The following is an 11,574-nucleotide window of genomic DNA, read 5'->3' on the forward strand; positions in this document are numbered from 1 at the left end:
AATCTTGTCAGCTATATTGCATACCAAACAGTTCGGAAGTTTCAATAAACCTATAAAACTACCTACAGCAATGAGCTCAGGCTGGTTGGGGTCTATGCTGGCCTTAAGTGAGCCAATTCCTGCTAGAAAACATATGGCCTTGTACGTAAACTTTAGTCATTTCAGTGCAATTTCACGTTCATGTGATCATAAGATTTCCATAGCAGATTTGGCTTCCTCCTAACCAGCACAGAGCAAATGCAGAAGAGCTTGGATCTGTCACCAGGCACTCAAAAACACATACCTAAACATGAGGAGCTGCTAAAAACACCAACTCCAAGCCCAATAAATTGAACCTTCAGAGGACACAAAAATCCATTTCACAAAGCATTTTAAGAGATTATACAGGAGCTAAAGCTGACCATTAAAGATTTTCAACAAACAGGTCTCAAAAAAATGGATTGAGATGAGCAAAATACTTCATTTTGACATGGTGGGGTTTACTGTGCTTCAAAAAGGCAAAATAAAATAGAATTTTGGAAAATAATCACTCAAAAATAAAATTGTTAGAGCTTTCTTTAAAAAAAAAGAAAAAGTGACATCTTCCACTGATTTTCTTCACACGATTATGTTGGTAAAGACATATGATTTCTTGATAAAACTCATACTTTGATAGAAATGTATTTTCTGAAAGGAAAAGCTTGTATTCATATATTTTCCTGGCTAGTTCTGCTGACAGTTCCCATTGGTGGCTCAAGTGCCATTGCAGGGCACCCTGTGGAGTGTGGGGCTCCCCCAGGACACCAAGGAGCCCCAGGGAGCCCCACGGCAGGAACCGGGCTCTGCCAGCAGCACCAGGCTGGAGGAAGAAGATGATTAAGCAAAGGTTGATGACTATCAGCTAAGAAAACATAAAACTGACAATCCAACGATCCTTCAGGAAGGAAACAGCAAAAGAGATGCCATTATAACTGCAAGGAAGAGCCTGAAGGCAACGCTTCAACCATAACAGATCAGCTCGTAGAAATTAATAACTATTCCCATTTACAAGATTTTTCTTTGTTTTTTTTTGCAGTAGACCCATTCCCAAGGTACCACTGGCTTCACACGATAATTACCTTGACAGGTGCTATATTAAATTCATAATTTCTTCCCATTTTGCCCATGTTTATAACAGGAAGCGTCATATTCATGTCACAAAATTGGTGCCGACTGCACCTCTTTTCCTGCTGGGTGCGTTCGTTTTCTCACCTTAACGTCTTGGCTCTCCCCGAGCCATGAGCACTGCCTGGTTTCTTATTCCATACCTCTCTGCAAGAGCTTACAGGCTTCATATATAAATTACAATTCGCCTTTATTAATCTAATTGATCGTTTGGTTCCAAATGCATATGCAAGATCTTTTGAAACCTTTTAGACCCCTGTGGTTCAATATCAATCTCAAAATATTAAAAGCATCTTGTGGAAAATTAGAAAGCAGATGAGACACTTTGGGACTGGAGATGCTGTAGAAACTGAAACTTTTAAAGCAGCATTGACACAATTATTGAATGCTGTCATTGCTCAAAAGGGCTTTTTATTTTATTGGTTCTTTTGTAATTGTTCTGTACTTTTACTCTGTCTGTGCAATGAGGCTGCCAGGAATTCAACTTAAATGTGAAGCAACATTAAGATGAAACAAAATGAATCCATACACCTTGTAGCTTTTTTTTTAATCTATTTTTAATGCCCATTTTCCAGGGCCAGATACTGTGCTATATGAACTTCCTAGGGCATTGTTGTTATCTAAAAACAAAACAGTTTGGAAGTACAAGCTCTAATTCCCAACTGATTAAAAAAAGCCTTTGAAAAACACAAACACGCACACAAATATATATACATATATATGGAATACAGCTCTCTTCTGCATGGATTGCTTTTCTAATTTCTGCTGGATTATGTAACTTTTCCTATAGACATAAAGCATTTAGAAGGAGGGTATTTGTCACTGTGACTCTGTAGCTCTTTGGGAAGCCACCCTTGCTGGGAAAGAGAAGACTGCATTTAGCAACATACAGCATGCAGAGTCACGACTGCAGGTGGCATGATTGTTCCAACTGAATTAGTGTAACAAACAATGTTATTGGCATTCCTTGCAAGGACAGGAACTGTTTTTCAAGAAAAGTGAGGGAAAATATTCCTCTGCTTCCTCTCCTTTTCTTAGCTCTTATCAAAGCATGAACTGGAAAGGAAGCAACTTGCAAGGAATCAAAATGATCCCAATGCTCATTCTCACAGAAGAAAGAAAAACTAAAACTGGATCAATATCAAAAGCAATTTTGTTCCACCCATAAAAGATGGTTGTTGAATTCAAAACACTTTCATAGTGAAATATTTCGTGTTTTGAAGTGCCATGAAGCAACAATAAGTTTAAGTTAATGTGGAGCAACTTTAGGCACCAGAGTATTTAGAGAGATGGGGGTTAAATTGGTTTAATTGGTTTAAGTTAGAATTTCCAGTGAACTTCTAGAGGTAAACTTAAATATTTAAAGTTAAACTTAGGTCCAGCATTTTTCAGTGGAGTTAGGAAATGTTTTTACAGCATTAAAAGTGAATAATTATTTTATTAAATAATAACATAATTTCAAAAGCAATATTTTTGCTAAAATCCTTTGCTTAAAGATTTGCACAGTGAACTAGTTGGTGAAAAAAACAGTCACGTGAATCTCAACAAAAATTCTCAAATGATCATTATCAAAGATTAAAATTACCAGAAAGTATTTGTTAAAATTCTTCCGTGCTTTAAAATGTTTATTTTTTATTTAGAGGCCTTTCTAACTGTATCCAAAATAAACTGATTTTAATTGTGGAAAACATTGGGCAGAGGACCCCAGTGAGCCCAAGAGAAAAGGATAATGAAAGAACTTTTGCCCTGGACCAGGAAAAGTTACTATGGAAAGTACACGGACACTGGCAAAGAGGGTAACAAGTGAATAAAATGGAAGAAAGAGAGAAAATAGGAAACCTAAAGAAATTTTAAGAAGAGTAAATAATTCAGAGAGCACAGTAACTTGCAGTACTTAGCATCATTTACTTGAACTTTTCACTTCAATGTCTTCATTACGTCTTGTTTTAAAGAATTTACTCACAGAACTCAATGTGTTTTATACTTTACTTCTTTATGTAAATAGCTAATTAACAATAAGCAAGTCCTCCCTCCCCAGCTACCCCCAAAAGTCTGCATGAAACCTGTCATTCTTCATTCCTGAGCTATGGAACTCCCCCCAGTAAACAGTGGGTATACAGAGACAGATATTACAGGAACGAGGAGTATTCACCAGCAGATGAGCAGGAAGCCAGAGCATGCAGGCATCAGCTGAAAAATAGTTACATGAAGGCCACAGCTGTCTGCCTTTATCTAATTTAGAGTTAGCCTTAGAAAAGGAAAAGGCTACCTGACAACACAATCCTAATTCAGCAGGGGACAAGCAATCATAACTGAATATCATCTGCCTGCCATGATTACAAAGAAAAAGAAATAAGACTGTTTTTATATAGGGAATCTATTCATCACACCAGAAAGATGTACAAAAGACACTGCAAATCTTTGAGAACTCCAGCTTTTATTACTCTGATTTTACCAGTTATCTATTTAAGTTCAATAGATAAGATATTGAAAATAATCATAATGAAAAATAAAATTCAGCATAATCTTTTTTCACCAATCATCTTAATACTCAACCCACATTTGCAATGTCTTTCTTCCCCACACCTGAGGCTATGACCCCTCCTTGTTCCCCCACCCAACATCACCCATCAGGTACCATCCTTCCACCACCACAGGACACATCAGGCTGTAGCAAAACTCCACCGTTAATTGGCAACTGCCCAACTCAGTTGCCTCTGAGCTGTCTCAGCCATCTATTAAGCCACCAGCACGATGTACCTAATACATCTAATAGTTCTGAGTGAGACTCCCACTGCAGGAAAGCCCAAAAAGATCCTACTGTCTTCCCAGTTCGCAAGTCAACGATGGCAAAGGCCATTACTTCAGTGGTGATTCATGAAATAGTGACGACAGCTCCCCTTTATACCTCCTTGCAAGGATGTCGAATAAGACCACAACTGGATAATAAGATAAACTTTCCCAATAAATCCTGACTCAGTGTCACTCTGGAGCAAACCACAGCATCATTCACCCGTAAATCAATAACGAAGATGTTAGATGGATGTAATTTGCCCACTAAAGAGTATAAAGAAGCCAGGAGCTGTGTCTAAATAAGCTTTTTCTCCCCTGCCACCTGATAACCTGAGGTCTGGACAAGATTTACCTACTGTTCTCTGGTCATCTAGGATCAAAATGTTATCTGCAAATTTGGATATCCACCTTCTTATCAATATCTCCAGTCAATTACAATCAGAAAAGAATCATATTCTTCCATTTGCTCCTACATGTCAACATTACGATCTAGGCAAAGGTCATAATGCTCCAATATCCAAAATCCAGTTAATTGATTCCCTCTGGGTATCAAATCCCTCCAGCACTGCAGTTATTGCTGCATCAATCATATTGCTATTCATACCAAAGAATTAGAAGGATGTCCAAAACACTGAAATCTCTTGCTACTCCTGTCTTCAGTTTCTCCTCCGGCCATTTCTAAGCACACCAATTTTCTTGATAACACATTTAAAATTCAATTGCCCTCAAAGGATTTGATTGTGCCTATAAATCTGCGTCTGGCCTCTGATCACATCCCAAAAATCATCCAGCCCCCAAATTATTCCAAAATTCCAGCCGCACTCTCATTTATTTTCATCCATACATTAAATATACACATATATAAATAAATAAAGGACCATCCTTAGCATCTGTTTTGGGTTTACTGTGTCCTAGAACCACTGAGAATTCACATCAACTTTTTCTAGGTGATTCAGCTTTCCTTTAGTGGTACATAACATGTCTACATTTTTATCTCACTTCCAAGTATGTCAATCTTTACATTTTTCTTTAAGGAACTACTAACAATGGTATAAGGCTTCCATTCACAAGGTCTCATGTTTTTATTTTTTTTCCAGTAAATAACAAATCCACAAAGTTTCAGAGTCAGCTACAAACCTGTCCAAGCAATGTCTGCAAATTTGCTGCTCACAAAAAATACACTCAAGCATATGCAAAATCAGGTCCTTCATCATTATCTTAGACCTGAAAAACGTGACTTCACATGAGACTATACATTCAGGTATAAACAGGATCAATACTGCCATTTGCTGATGAATTTCTGTGGTCAAACAAAATACCAATAAACTCTGAATTTGAGAGATGGACACCCTTGAATGGATACTTGAATCTTCAGCAGCAGTAAGTTGAAGGACCCAGTCTCTCTCTCAGCAGTTCCTTTCATTGACTTTGTTTTATTTGGAGAAAATTGTTCTTGCCTTTTAGGTGATTTTATTTTTAGTATCATATTATTACTGAATACTCTCCCACCAGATGGACATGAGTGGAAACCTGGTCCCTACAAAGGGACCCTGATCTAGCCAGGGAGATGTTGGGCAAAGCTGCAACAACTACAACAGTAAGTGCCCTAAAAATTAGAGAAGGCAGCATCCATTCCTACATAATTTTCAGAAGCTCAGGATGACAAGGGAGCTTCTGCAAGATATTCAGAAGCCTTTTGTGGAGGCCAGTGGACGGATAGATTCAATGGTAAAACATGGTAAACAATGCTACTTAATTACAGCTGCCAAAGAAAAAAGACTCTTGACCTTAGAGGCAAAGGTTTTTGACTGATAGTTTGTTCAGATGTGCCCAGTCCGTAGATGGGGTGGGCACCTAACTGTGGCTAAAGTCTGGTTTTGCTGTCATGTCTTTATGCTCTTACATATTTCTGCATCTGTTTATAAAAATAATGAATGTTCACTACAAAAGATGCATTTTCTGAAAGAAAAAAAAAAAAAAGGAAACAACACTACCATGGAATTTTGAAACTGAAATATTTTCCAGTCACCTGGAAAAAAGTATTCACTGAACTTTCTTTGACTAATTTGAGAAGCTCTTCAAGCTGGTGACAGTGCTTTCCTCCCCTGAGTATAGCAATAGTGACAATAAATAAAAATAATTGCAGGGTAGATGCAACTACATTTTTTTATTGCTAAGGAACACAAGCAACAAATAATGTCTGTACGTCTTTCAAAGAAGCTGCAACCCAAGTTCAACAAACCATCCTAACTGTGTTCATTTATTTAAAATAAAAATTGTATGCAAATATATATGCAAATTAGGTGTGGCCCTCAAGCTCCTGGAGAGTTGCCAAAAAAGCCCTCAGTGTTGCAAAGTTGAGCATCCTCTCTACCATATGGTAGTACCTATCAATCTCAGAAGGAAAAAGATACCAGCTCTTCATACAGATGGCACGCCTTACAGTACCTGTAAAAAGTTTGGGGATGTAACGACAAAAAAAAAAAAAAAAAGAAAAAAAAAAAGAGGCCTTTCCAATGTTATTAAAAGCATTCAGCTTTCTAATCACAGTTTAACCATTAATGCTACAATAATATCATACAGAAAGTAGCACTATAATATGACTAACACTTCTATAAAAGTCTTTAGGAGGATTTATTAGCCAATGATACAGAAAAAAATATTTACATAGATCTTTCTTCATTAGTTGGTGCAGTTTAATAGGAGCGTGTATCCCTGGGATGGAATAGGTACATCTACATTAATGGGTTAGCTTGGATCAGGAGGGTGCTTGTGACTTCCCCAGTTGCCCCCCCTAATTTCTCCTTGATTTGCATTAATAGCATCAATGCTCCAAATACACAAACTAGCTTCCTTTTGAACAAAACTATACCAGAAGAAGCACTCCTGAGACGCAAACAAGTTGTGCCCACAGCTAAATTTGCAGGACTGTCCTAGCCCAGGTCCTGAGTGAAAATTTCTGAAACATGTATAGGTAGAGAGACAGATATAGGTAGAGCTTCACAGCTTCACTCCACAAATGAGCTCCCACTGCCCTACGCTGTGATTAACGTATGTGCGCCCATCAGCAACACAGAGCCTAGAAAAACACCAAGAGCTGGCTTTGCTGCGATAGGCACATGGATGTTGCAAAGTACGTCAACTTTTCTTGGTAGTTTGGTGGTTCTCACTTCTCTGAAAGGAAGTTTGGAGAAAAGATTTTTGCTTTTGATATTGAGCAGTCATGCCAAAAAGAAAGTTCCTGTTCCCGCATACCATTAGCACAGTGTACATCTGAAAAAATATATTTATATAGCTCAGAATGTGAAGTGCTGCGTAATTAGGAGTTTAGATAAGAAATTATCACGGAGAAACAGGATTTGGGAGTTCTGTCATCTGTTCCGTGCCCCACTCGCGCAGCTCCGCGAGGAAGCCGCACGTACACCGTGCTGCGCTTTCCCTATTTATAAAGCGCCGAGAACATCACCACTCTGCTGCGAGGCCCACTCAGTCAAGCTGTGTGAATATTTCATAATGAATAACTCATTTGCAAGGTTTTGACTCTTTGCCTGTTTGCACATTGCTATTTAACCGCAAAGTGCCGGCTCCCGCGCGGGCTGTGCCCGGGCAGCCCGAGTGCTGGGCACGGGGGAGTTTCGCTCATTAGGGGCAGAGCATGGATCTCATCATTTGGCCCAGCAGGAGCTAAGGGTGCCCGGCAAGATTGGGGTCCCAGTATGGGAAAATGGTTAACATGCCTTGACAATGTGCCTTAGTTTGATGCATTGCCAAACACGATGTATAGATTTTGTGTAGTGTTGCCTGCAATCAGCCTACTGTAGTATAATTAAGGGACTGGTTTAGTTTAGATATAAGAAATGAACTCTCTTTCTCGAATGCAAAATTGGTCAAGGGTTTGTGGTGTTATTTTTTTTTCTCTCTAGCTTATTATCTAGCAAGCGAAGAGAGCATTTATAATTTCTGTTCTTTCTGTTGTAAATTGTGCAGCGCCTAAAGTTAAAAAATATCTGGCAAGCATACTTTGCGTATAGCACTCCACATGATTAGTACAGGTCTGTTGGTAACATGAAATCAGTTCAAACAATGGATAAAAATAAATCATTACTAGGTACACCAGATTTGAGATGGAAAAGGCATTAACGGCTGTTAAATGAGGTATATTGCATAGAAGGATTATATTTTGAATGGTGTTAAAATTGCTTTGGGAGTGAATATTCTGACTAATATTATTATTTGTATACTTGAACTGTGGTTTGATGGGGTTGTATTACTGAAGAGAGTTTATGAAAAGTACAAATAGATTCTCAATGAGTTTTTTCCTTTTACATTCTGAATAAATAAGAGGGTAAACTACGCTTACAGTGTATGCACTGTAGCTTTATCTATTTCTCACTATTATTCAAGGAAATTTTCTCAAATACTTTTTTTCATAAAAACTTACTGTTCTGTGAATGCAAAAGGATTTCATAAAAATGTGTTGATCCCATTTTAAGTTTTAGTAGAGCAAGTTCTTAGATCAAGCTGGAATTTGGGGAGAGAGGAAAGGATTCAGAGAGAAAGCCCTTCTCAGGTCATGGGCAAATATTTCAGAATTATTCTATTTCCCCCAAGTTAGAAAGAATATATTTACTGCAAGAAAGCAATAAAAATGCATGAATGGAAACAAAGCTCAAACACTCACAAGCCATGAAATCAAATTGCCATTCTTTAGCCCATTCCGTGATGTTTGCAAACCCTGTGCCGTTGGCCACCATTCACAAATGGCCCAAGTCTATGTGTGCAACAGGGAATGCATGGAGTGGCCTGGAGGAGCTGCAAGGAACATTGAGGCACCCCTGTGGAGATCAGGTTCTGGGCAGTGATGGAGAACCCCCTTGACTTTCTGCAGGCTTAGCAGGAGATGGGAAGGTGCAGCTGTCCCACTCCAGGGGCTGACTGCTGTTGCAGTCCTCTGCAGCTGGAAACAGATCGGCTCTGCCTCTTTTCAGAAGCCCCTTTGATCCAAGACCATCTCCTAGCACACTTCCAAGTCACCATGTAAATATTTGGTGACAGTTTACATACTGTTAAAGCCTAGCCCCAGATTCACAAGTACAAACTGGTTCAGCGTTGGCTTGGCCTTCATGGTATCTACATGTCTGTCTCGGATATGCTTTCTAGTAGGTCCCCATGACCACCATGCAAAGGACACAACCCCAGCTTCCAGCTTTTGCCACCTGCCCATGTCATCCCTGGCTTTTGCCTTCTCCAGGGGCTCTGCCACAAGACTTGAAAAAGCACACATTTTGCTCCATCCTGCAAAACCCACTGCAGATGTCTCACTCACTTCTTATCAGACCTCCTCTTTCTGCCACATTTATCTGGTTTTGTCACTCTTACCTTTTCAGTCAAGAAATTATTTCTAAAATGTGATGCTTTTCTCCACTGTATGTCTTAGTTTTGGTACTGTGCCATTGTTGAAGGCAAGCTGGCAGACTGTCAGATTGTTTTCAGTAAGTTATACCGCATTCAAAGTTAAAATGGGACCATTTATCCATGTTTGTATTTCTGGGATCATGATTTGTAGAAACAATTCATTCCAGGAATGGAACTTTTGTTAACATTTTCAGAGGAACATTTGGCAGGATAGGCCCATTTAAAAAAAAAAAAAAAAAGCCTTAAAAAAAATGAAAAACCACTACTGTGCTTTCTCTCGTATTCCAATGAAATAGGTCTTTCCCTTTATATTTTCTTCCAGATTACCTCTTATTTTCTTACAACCTCCGTCACACACAGATATGAGGGAAATGGAAGAATGCCTAAAACTTTCATGCAGTTTAGATCCTTTTAGAATAAAAATATCAGGGCCATAATTTGGGAATCAGGCTAAGACTGAATTAATGTTGGATGGATCCTCCCTGCATGGGGGCACCGAACAGCCACGAAATGCTTCACCTGCTATATCAGGATTGAAAAGAGTATGTATTTTATCTCAAATCACAGTCTGTAAAATAACACAGAATTCAAACCTGCTTAGAAACAGGCTCCTTTCTATTGCTCTATCAGCTAAATGTGTTTTAGTTATTTTTTTTTCCCCCTAGAGTAGATGTGGATGAAGTTTTCATCTAATTATTAGTACATTTCACACACACACACACAGAAATTCTGGGAACTAATCTAATCAGAAATTCAGATCTCATCTGATTAAAAGGACCACAAGAAGGAGATTCTCCCAATATTTGTTTGAACTGGAACGTGTTTCAGAAATGACGTGTTTTGCTTTGACACTTCCACAGAGCTGAACTTCTGTGTTTTTACTTTTTAAGTGGAATTAGAAATGAACTATCAGAAAGTAGGGTAAAAATGTTAAATAATTCAAAAGTAGTCAAAATATTTCACCTCAGTCAACTAAATCAGTTGAAATTAGGTTTTAATGATGATCATCATCTTTTTCAGATTTCTCCTAGTTTTGGTATCCTCATCTGAAACAGAACAAATGAATTATTTGCCAAGCCCTACAACAGACTAATGAACTTATAAGTGAGTGGATTAGTGTAAGTCCCCATACTCTCTCCCCTTCTTTCATCCAAATTTCACTATTTTCTCCTAAGCAATCATATGCATTAAACCTACCATGTTTTTCATTTGTTTGGGACTGGAAAGTTCAATTTTCACTTAGAATCTTCTGGAGTTTCAGTAGTACAATTTTCTGGTGACCTGAGAAGATGGAGTAAAAAATTCCTGCCAAGGGCTGTTAACTCTCCCTCAGTGCAACCTTTGCACCATGATCCATTGTCCCAGTTTTTACTTGCATAGAAGGCTCTTTGTCATGGAAATTTTAATACTGATAGTAAAAAGATCTGATTTCTACAGTGTTTTTCTGTCATTGTTTCTCATCAGTTATATTTCCCTGCAATTTAATGTAATCAACAAAATTTGAAAACTTGCTTTTAGTAATACATAGTACCCTATAATTTTTTCTATAAACATCTGTGGACCTAAAATAATTTCTAATATATCCTACCACTAACCTTTCTGGCTGGTACGGGGTCCATTGATTGCTAGTGTGCTACACTTTGTTTTATGATTTTTAGCCAATTTTAAATCCATTAAACCCAACTTTCCACTTATTCTGTGGCTCCACATCTTAGCATTAACCTCTTCTAGGAAACCCTGTCAAAGGATGTCTGAAAATGTAAGTATAGGATGTCTGTTGCCTTGCCTTGTCTATTCTGGCAGAAATAATAATGATAAAGGACTCCAGTACATCTGTCAGATATGAGGACTTCTCCTCCCCAACCCTAACACCCCCATACTCCCAATATTAAATTTGCTTTCTCTAATCAGGCTATACTTTTCCCTGTTTACCTTTCATTTGATTCCTTAAAATATTATCTAGGACATTCTCCACAGTTTATGGCAGGAGATATGTTCCTTTCTCCTATGTCCCTGGACCATTTTTAAATAATGCCTTTCTATTAGATTTTACCAGTCTTCAAGGTTCTGAAATTTCTAATAAAGAGTCTCCAATTTCCCTTCTTACTTCCTTTCCTGGATGTATTTTGTCTCATTCTGATGTCCTATCAACTTTTTAAAAGCCTCTAATCTTTTAATAGCCAATTTGAAGGATATTTGCATGCTTCTTAATTCTTCATTTTC

At 38.2% G+C, this 11,574-nt stretch overlaps 1 long non-coding RNA gene across 1 annotated transcript in view; it reads right to left on the reverse strand.

The window, feature by feature from the left end:
• Window positions 1-6,252, reverse strand: part of LOC308197856 — a 318,611-nt gene extending 312,359 nt beyond the window's left edge. Inside the window, exon 1 of the long non-coding RNA XR_013953389.1 lies at window positions 1-6,252. This exon is cut by the window's left edge and continues 2,191 nt beyond it. This is a non-coding gene — a long non-coding RNA (uncharacterized lncRNA).
• Window positions 6,253-11,574: the final 5,322 nt, after the last annotated feature.

The sequence above is a fragment of the Anser brachyrhynchus genome, assembly GCF_964034855.1.
Source record: "Anser brachyrhynchus genome assembly, chromosome: 7".
NCBI lineage: Eukaryota > Metazoa > Chordata > Aves > Anseriformes > Anatidae > Anser > Anser brachyrhynchus.